Below are 10,559 nucleotides of genomic sequence, written 5' to 3' on the forward strand. Positions count from 1 at the left end.
AAAAAACCCAGTATATATCCTTTTTTTGCTTGAGGTCACCACAGAAGATCTGGTCTGGATCTACAAGCTTATTTGGCACAATATGTACATCAGATGCCCTTCATCATGCAACTCCATATGATGTGGGGAATGGGCACATAATGATTTAGATTGCGAAGATACATATTGGGGGACAGTGTTGTGGCCAAGTAGTTAGTGTGCTTGCTTCCAGAGCAGAAGGTTGCTGGTTCAAGACCACCTCTGCTTATTTGATCAGAAGATCATTCTTTTACAAGTAGGGGCATATGGCAGGTCTATGGCAGGTAAAATTATGTTTGGGAGCATGCATGACTGGTACATCGTTGCACCCACCACACAGAATCAGCTTGGTTCCTGGATGGCAAATACTTGTGTGATCACAACATCATTAAAATCAATCAAAATTAATTTGCATTGTCTGATTATATTGACACAAATCTCATTCCAAAATCATAGAGCCTGTCATTGATGTTGTGAAGAATAGTTGTATGATCAAAAGTAGTAAAGGTAGCTGAACAGATATGGAGTTGGCTTGCCAATATGCAGACGCGGGTTGAATCCGACTCATGCTACCTGTCTGTGTCTTTGGATACGACAGTTCATCTACATTGTCTCAGAACCTCCAGCTGTAAATAGCTACTGGCTTTGGCTGGGAAAGTAAATGGGAGGCATCACCATGAAGCTCTTTGAGCTTCTATTCGATGGAAAAGTTTGATAGAAATGCAGTCTTTCTTCTTCTACATACTTCTTTTGTTGTCGTTAAATAACAGGTCATGAGACACACAATGAGCAGTCAGATGGGTCCTTCAGAAGATATATGCATGGAAGTGTTTAGGAGAAATAGCAGTGGGGTGTCTAATCTACTGTTGCTTATTTAGTAAAATCTTGGAAAGTGAAATGATGCCTGAGAAGTGGAGAAGTAGTGTCCTGTTTTCTGATTTTTAAGAACGCTGATGATGTATAGAGGTACAGTAACTACAGAGGCATAAAAGTGATCAGCCATAGCATGAAGCTATGGGATAGAGTCATGGAAGATAGAAAAGAGGTGAAGTTCTGCCAGCAGCAATATGGTTTCATGCCAAAAACTGCACTACAGATGTAATGTTTGCTCAAAGAGTACTGATGGTGAAGTATAGAGAAGGCCAGAAGGAGTTACATTGTGTGTTTGTGAATTTAGAGGAAGCTTATGACAGGGTGCCAAGAGAAGAGTTGTGGTATTGAATGAGAAAGTCTGGAGTGGCAGAGAAGTAAGTTAGGGGTGCAGGATATGTACAAGGACAGTGTGACAGTGGTGAGATGCGCAGTAGGAATGACAGATGCGTTCAAGGTGGAGGTGGAATTACACCAAGGATCGGCTCTAACCCCTTTCTTGTTTGCAGTGGTAATGGACAGGTTGATGGACAAGATCAGACAGGAGTCTTCATGGATTATGATGTTTGCAGATGACATTGTAATTTGTAATGAGAGTAGAGAGGAGGTTAAGACTAGTCTGGAGAGGCGGAGATATGCTCTAGAGAAAGGGGAAGGAAAGCCAGTAGGACTGAGTACATGTATGCGAATGAGAGAGAGCCCAGTGGAATAGTGCGATTACAAGTATTAGTGGTTAAAGCAGATGAGTTTAAATACTTGGGGTCATTTGCAAGAGTGAAGAGTGGAGGGAAAAGTTTACAGACTCTAATGAAACCAGCTTATGTTGTACAGCTCAGAGACGGTGGCAGTAATAAAAAGACAGTAGGCGGAGCTGGAGAAGGCAAAGTTGAAGATACCATGATTTTCTTTGGGAGTGGTGAGGCTGGGCAGGATTAGGAATGAACATGTCAGAGGGACAGTACAGGCAGGATGATTTGGAGACAAAGTCAGACAGGTGAGACTGAGGGTGAAACTCTGGGGGCATGTTGTAATTGTTTGACTGGCCGCTTGAGGCTGGCCTCAAAACAGAGGACTTTCCCATAGGACTCCATGTTAAAATGTCCAACCTTCGAACAGAAATAAACATGTTTACAGCCTGGTACAAAAATGGTTTGGGTCTTAGCTTCCGCCTCTATTCAAACTGTATGGGGGTGATTTTTTTTTTTAACTTCTTAGTTTAAGTTGTTTGAAGCAATAAAGTTCTGTATAGTTGTGGGTGTGGTTGTCTTGAGTGACAGCTGCTGAGTTCAGCGAGTTTTCCTCCTCCTTTCGTAGCCTTTGATTAGAGTGCCTTGATTGGAAAGTGGCATCAACTCAGAACATGGCGCCATTTTGGGTTCAACTGCGCTGAACTACTGAATGAACCTTTAATGTTTTCAACATTTTTTAAAATCATTTAACCACATACAGCAACACATACAGGTACAGGTGCTGTCAAAATAAAAATAAAAGTAGTTAAGCTATCAAATTTACATAAATTTACAGTTTATGATAATTTATTTAATTCATTTAAAGCCTATTTATGCAGCTGCGGCACTGTAACTCTGTCATACACTGACGTGCATGACAGTTTTACAGTTCTCAGTCTCTGGATTATGCTTCATCATGGACGAATTTGACCCTCAACAAGCTTTTCTTTTTATAATCATCACCTCCAAATCAAAGGTAAGCTGTACAATGTCCTCTTTTACCTACTTTGTGCTGTAAATGTGCAGACTTTTCTGATCCATTTATCAGCGTGTGGCCGTGCGCGCTATATAATCTGATGGGAGACAGAGTGAAAACAGAAAAGTGTCAAATTACAGCCTTTTGTGTCTGATTTAACAGGTGCGCGTCCAGGCTAAACAGTCAGACTTTTAATCAGAGAAATGACTCCTCTCCCACTTTCCACAAATTGGTGAGTGTCAGAGCTGAACTTTAATTTGTACCTCTGCACCTCCAGACTGCTCGAGGTTTTAATGGAAATACATTACAATCAGATGGGACATTTTATCGGATGTGAGCGAAAAATCTGATGTACAAAATCAATTATATACAGTGTTTATTACATGGAAAACAATACAAAAACTTTGGGACTTTTTTGTCCGGTGACTGCGAATATCTGGTTTATACGATGACTGTTTAGGTGAGTTTTACTGTACATGGGACTGAACAATGAATTTACCTCTCAAAGCTTTGACGATGATGTTGGCTTCCATCCCACACGGCTGACTTTATTTTCCCAAATTTTTCTTCCATTCGGATCTGAAGGGAATCTGTACATCTTGAAGCCCTTCCTGTGAGTATTTGTGCCTCCAAATGCACAGCAACCCAGCATTTTCAGTGAATAAAGAAATAAAACAGCTGGATTTACATGCAGACACATTAACAGAGAATGCTATTTTGAACCCAAGATGGCACCATGAGTCACGTGACCGATTTTTTTGGACTCGTCATGTTGCCACTCTCTGGCACTCTACCTCTGACTAATGTTGGCAGCTGTTGCTCTCTGCTGTGGTGTTGTTGTTGTTTTTGTGTGTGTCTATTTGAAGTATTTTATTAAAAACACCTGGAATAATATGGCTTTTTGTGTGGTGAAACGTCATAACGAGTCATCGAAGGCATCCCTGATGTAACATTGACAGGAGTCAAACCGGATTTATTTAATGTTATACAAATAATGAATGTTTATGAGTTCAATGGTTCAATGAATTTGTTGTTTGAGTTCAATGGTACGAATATTTCATGACGTGAAAGCTGGAACATACCATTCAACGAGGCGATCCACTCAGCCGTTATATAACGGCTGAGTGGATCCTTGTCATTTGATTGGTGCTTTGTATCTCACGTGACATGGATTAATCGTCCCATTTGTGTTGCATTGCATTTAGAGTGTAATTTGGTTCCATTTAGAGTGCAAATTTGGTTCCATACATTTGGTACCATTGCACTCTGAGCACACACACAATGCACGCACACACAAAACAAATCCACTGCACTGTAAGCCGTCTGGAGGCTGTTAGCAGGAAGTTAGATGAAAAGTTGGACTTTTTTTCGCTGTACTCAGGAAGTACACAGTCTTTTTTGGTTGTACACACGCGCTGTCCCGGTTGTGTGAGCGCACGCGGGACAATGACTTTACTGAGCTAAATGATGGTGCTAGTTCTTGTAACACACACACACAAATCCACTCTGCTGTAAGTCATCTGGATGCATGAAGAGCTGTTCAGACGAAAAGCTGATGTGAGTTTTGGCTGGACTGAGGAACTACACAGTCTTTTTTGTTTGTTTTTTATGGAAGTACAAAGTCAGTGCACAGCATCACCAGACTACACGTCACAATTTGGACTCCTATTTAAAGTTCGTGTTGAAGTTTAGCAGCAGTGGAACACCAAAATGCAAGTCCCTTTTCTGTATTTATAAATTAATAGAATATCAAATGACAAGGATCTATTTTAGCCGTTATATAAAACAATAATCAATGTTTTTACATTCTTTCGCCTCATTGAATGGTATGTTCCAGCTTTCACCGAATTAAATATTTATACAATTGAACTCATAAACATTCATTATTTGTATACTAATAGTGTTAGCACTTTTAGCAGCTCTCAGTATGTCAACGTAATGCATGATTACAGAGGAAATATGTGGTGCATAACTTTTGCTCTCCCCACCAAAGTAAACTGTGTTATCAGAACCACCGTGCAATCCGATTTTAAATCAGGTGATTTAAATTCTACCATCCCCGCCAAGTTTCAAACTCTACTATGTATATTTGGTGTGTGCAGAGGTGTGTCAGTGGTGGGCACAGTTCCACTAATCCGATAATTATCGAAGATAATGTTTTCATTATCAGATTAGCTTTTCAGATAACTTTGAAAACCATTATCAGAGTCCAATAATTTTTAGACCATTAACATGGTAAACAAAACTGAACAGCTACAAACATTTATAAAATTTAAAATCAGTTGAGCACCTACCTGTTAAATGTTTTGTAGCAGATGTGTAGTTCTACCCTCTGCAAACAGAGGAGAGCTGGTTCTAGAAGAAACCACTCTATCCTCTGCAGGCAAAGGAGAGCTGGTCACAAAACAAAGCAAATATCTTTTAACCCCATACTGATACGCTGGCAATATCACCCAATTCATCCAGAGGCATACATTTTTACCTTATGGTTCAAATTTTAACCAAACTAATTTCGGACAAGGTATTTAAGTTAACTTCATGTCTGAAGTTTTATAAAGTGAAAATATCAGATATATGTTTTAGTTTTAAAGTAATGCGCCAATTTTTAAGGTTTTAGTGTGGAGATGCTGTGCCCAGTGCATCATGGGTAGGGTAATCATAGTACGTTCACGACAGGAGAAATGCATTTGAGATGCTCTGATCAGGCTCCACACAGACAACATTATTAAACTCTTTGTATATTGTGCCTAAAACGCTCGTGAATATATTCTCTGGGTTTATAGAGGTTGTTGTTGTGTTTGCATTTATTAAATTCCAGGCATCTTAAATGTAGCAGACACGGATTATCTGGAATTTTTGTTTAGGCAAGTTTTCACGGTCTCTACTACCATCTACTGACCAGTAGTGTTCATGGCAGTATTCGCCCTGAAGCCGGGCAGACACTGTATGATATTTTCAATCACTGTACCAGTTTCGGTTCCAGCTTAAAGTGTACGACAGAAACGCATGGTGTAAAAGTTTAGAGTGCACGATTTATGTTCTCACACACATTGTACATTCGAAAACCACATGTCGGACTCGTGTTTCCAGAAGCAAAACATAAATAGAAGCTTTTTTTTTTTCAAACTTAATTTACATTTCTTTTACAAAAACTCTCGATGGGAGACTTCAAAGTTAAAAAAAAAAAACATAACAAGACTTTACATGAGTTGAAGAATAAGGGGGAAAAAGAAACAGAAGCTGCTCTCCCAAAGAGATGATCACTGTCTGTTATGCTCGTGTTTGCACAGGCACAGTGCAAGAGGCTGGACACTTGTAGCGCTTCAGCAGCGGGATACCCTCACGACGGCCGACCAGAATATCAAACAGGTTTGATTTTCATCCGGCCATATGATTGCCGAACAGGAGGTGGTCGTGAGAGGTTAAATGCAGCTTGTTACGCCATGTATACTACACGATGCAGGACGCGCGATTAACCTGAAACTCGGCTCAATCCAAAAAATTCTTGCACGTGTGAAAAATCAGATGAAAAAGGGCCAAAACTCACACTGTGTAAACCCAGCTTAAGTACTGAACGTCTGGCACCAGTAGATCATGGCAGTGTTCTATTTATTTTGACAGCGGTTATATCAGATGGTTATCTAATTACAACTTGGCTTTTTTTTTGAAAATGCCTTCTTTTTACAAATAAAAAAATGGCATATTTTACAAAAGCACATTTATCTGTAAACACCAACACATGACACACCTTACATTAACATGTTGGTTTACATAGAATGAATGACTCAACCAATCAGTGTTAGTGGAGGCACATTTTGCCTCGGTCTGCTACAAAACTTCAGAATTTGTGCATTATTCAACATTAAAAGATATATTTTAACTTTGTACAAATGAAAGAATTGACATTAATGCAGTTATTCTATCAGTATTAATTTTATTTATACACTAAACCAGTGATTTTCAACCTTTTTTGAGCCGCGGCACCCTTTTTATATTTACAAAATCCTGCGGCACACCACCAACCAAAATAATATTATAATGCTATTACCTCTGGTTTTGCGCAAAACCCAAATATCATTATTATTATTATTGTTATTAATAGAAAATCGATACAGAAAACACCGCATTTTGAAAATCCTCAAGCATTTTGCGCTCTGATCTCAAGTAGGGCTGTCACGATTAGGAATTTCTGGAGACGATTAATTGTCAGACAAATAATTGCAATTGACGAATATATTGTCTATTTTTTTTTCTTTTTTTCCCCTTCTTTATATTCTACTATTGTAGTATAATTACACAACTCTGGAAGAACGTTTGGCTTCTGTGAGTGGAGAAACTGGGAAGGGTGCAACATTTTTATTTTTATCTTCATTTTACATACAGTCCCAACTTTTTCTGAATTGTGGTTGTTTCTGTTGCATTTCTGAAATTGTTTCTCCTCATCAGTCACGTTTTGTGCTTAAACACTACATTAAGCTCAAGATTGAACAAATAAATACCTTTGGAAAGTAACAGCTGTTAAAGTTCAGAGTTCTCACCTGCTTTTTGTGATCTGTGCGTCTGAACATTGTTTTTTTTTTGTGGCTCAGTTCATTCATATATTCTCATTTTTAAATATGTTTTTAAAGATATTTGACCATTTATTTCATCTCATGATCTCATAAATTCAGCATACGACGCGCACATGGTGTGAACAGGACGGTAAAGAGAAGTAAAGGCAGCTAGCTTCACGTTTCCGTTTTGTTAACGTTCACTCGGGTTAAAATCCTCTCTCTGCTCCGCGCTCGCTGCGCACTGAACGTGTCGCGCCTGCATTCAGAAATCTCCCTCACCCACCCCCTCCCTCGCAGTCTGCAGCCTGTTAACTCCGCGCGCACACACACAGGCACAGACACACACACAGACAGCTCCGCATTTTAGACGGCTTTTGAAGGAGACGGCACTGTTTTAATCGGCCATCAGCCTCCTTGTTATTGTCCCGCCTTAAGACGAGAGCGAGGCTGCAGCACGTTTGACATCAGATTCTGAGTCGTTTTATGCTTTGTGGATAAAATAAATCATTCACGGTAATCGCGAATATGAAAAATAATCGCGAATATGAAAAATACCCACGGCACCCCTGACGATCGATCACGGCACCCTAGGGTGCCGCGGCACCCCGGTTGAGAATCACTGCACTAAACCATAAGTCAGCACTGCTTTATTTTTCAAAACCTCCGCCTGATGGCAATGCTATTACTGAATAGAGAGTTGAGCTTTGTTGCTCCTCTCAGCTGCTTCTGTGCTGCAAGCTATGTAGTAGACAGGAGCTTCCAGCAGGGGGGCAGGGCGCACAAAGACAGAAGTGCTGACTCATTCTTTGTGTTTGTCGTCACCTTTGGTGCTTCCAGAAGCGATCGTGGTGTTAAAACTAAATATCAGCTTGTTAATAGTTGCAAGTGTATCAGGGACAATACTGGAATTTATTGGTTATCTGTAGTGTCCGATACATTTTTGGGTGGTTTATCGCTTTAGCTTTATAAAAGATAACTTTTCATTTAACTGATTATCTGTTATCGAAGTAAATTTTTTGGTTATCTGTGCCCACCAGGGAGAAGGAAAGAAAGAAAGAAAGAAAAATTCCATTTTACATTGTAGGCCTGTCACTGTAAAACACTAACAGAACTCGGCCTCTCTTTAGTTGTACTGAATGCTTTGATGGTGAGGTTAAGAAATGGTAACTGGTGAGATGTTTGGTAGATGTTTGGAAATGAAAACTACTTCATGGTAAGTCATTCTCATTTTTGCTTAAAAGCTTTTTGATGATGAGCTTAATAGGTAAATATTTGCTACACACACAAATACAGGAATCTACACATCACTGGGCTTTTACATATTTTAACTGCTTTATTCCATTTTTAAAATTGACTTCAGCCTTCAGTATATAGCAATTTCTAAAATTTTCACTTTATACTCGCACTGAAAATTAATCTCTACGACAAACAAAAACCATCAAAGCTAAAATAATGGGATGCAGAAGCAAGGGTGCAGTTTTGTATGACGCAATTCAGGAATGTTCCTGAGTTAAAATGCCAATGGGTCAAAGGGCCACAGAGAGCATTCTCCAGCAACGTAAGGTAACGTAATATGTATATTATTGTTGTAACAATTTTTCTGTTTTCAGATGCATGCACAGTGAACAGCCAAATAAAAAGAAATAACAAATGTATGTCCATTGCAATAACTTCATTTTAAACTTCTAAAAAAAAAAAATCAGTTAAAATAAAGCTTGGTTTCAGAGTCAAGATGGTTCATACTACAATACTTTATTCTTAAGCTTTAAGAATAATATAAGACAGAGACCAAACATATCCATGATGAGCAGTATGCCCGTATATAGAGGGGGTTCAGGGGGTTCAACTGAACCCCCCCCCCCCCCCCCCGAGAATTCTGCTGATTTTTTTTCTGCTGATTTTTTTTCTGATCTGGATATCAACGTTATGTATTTTCTTTTCATTGATAAGCAACAAGCACTAACTTACACAGCTATTATCACACACCCTCAAGTTTCAATTTCCTCTGCCAGAGTAATCCCTTAAGTGATGAAAGGGGAAACTGCTAGATAAACTTTTCCCATGGGGGTTGAGAATTTTTGCTCCCTGGTCCCTATCCTCCTCTGATATCAAACAGATTAGTAGGCTTGTAAATACCCATGTAGACACACAATTACACTTGTCTGGTTTGTAAAAACATGTTTGTATGTATAAGCTGAGAAATAAAGGGAGCTTCTCCTTCCTGTTGCAAATACTGTAAAGGTGCAAATATTTGCGTGGGATTTATTATGCGAATTTCGCGAGTTAAACAAGGTCACCAAATTAAATACCACTTTTTAAATACATAATGTACATATACGTACATATTCATAATGTAAACGCGAATATTAATACCGCTAAATACGAGGTCTGTTAGAAAACTATCCGACCTTTTTATTTTTTGCAAAAACTATATGGATTTGAATCATGTGCGCTTGCATCAGCCAAGCTTGAACCTTCGTGCACATGCGTGAGTTTTTTCACGCCTGTCGGCAACCGACAGGCAGGTATAAAGTTGCATTAATGTTATCTTGGTTCTTCCTGGCTGGTTCTTATGGCAACTGATCCAATCCCTAGCAAGGACTATTTGTATATAAAAATGTATCTCCTAAAATGATACATTTTGGGTTTCAAATGAAATTTATGTAGCTTTTTTACCCCTCGAAATCCTCAAAAAGCTTCTGCTTCCCCTCGACCCCACCAGGGGCCCTGTGGCCCACTGGACCCCCAACTCAAGGATTTGAACCCCCCTTTCATTCCTATATATGGCCCTGAGCAGCATTCTACCACTTTGAAGAAATAATATTATATTCCTTTTTTTTTTTTGGTGGCATAGTATGGCGATGATCAGTTATTATAATTGTCATGGATAACAATATTGCAATGTGCACGAATTGTAAAAGTGATTTCAACTAAACGCTGTTTTTACTTTACTTTTTTCCCTTTCCATCAAATGTGTCACGTGACAAAAAAGTGTACTGTGATTGGCTATGGGCTTGGCCCTCTTCAGACTTGCAAGATTTATTGAGAAATACCAGTTTGGTCTTCTATGGTAAATCTGTGTAGTGCAGGCAGTGCTCAAAATCTCAGTGACAGTGTGAGGCAAACCACTAAGACACACTCATAACAACTTTGAAGGAGTTGGAGTCTCTCCTTCGCCTCTGTTTTAGACTATTCAATTTTTAGTTCCATGTTGGTTTTCTGCTTTTTATTCTTGATTCAGCTTTGGGTATTGGTTAGTGCTTTGTTATAGTTGATGATCGTGGCCTTTTTAATTATGCTCTGCCTGTTCATCAGTTTATTTTGCTGTTGCGTTTCGCGCCTTTACGTTCTACAGTTATTTTTGTGTTATGTGGTTGTGACATTTCTTCTTTTTATGTTTATACTCATGTTTTG

This window comes from Thalassophryne amazonica, chromosome 15 (assembly GCF_902500255.1).
Source record: "Thalassophryne amazonica chromosome 15, fThaAma1.1, whole genome shotgun sequence".
Lineage (NCBI taxonomy): Eukaryota > Metazoa > Chordata > Actinopteri > Batrachoidiformes > Batrachoididae > Thalassophryne > Thalassophryne amazonica.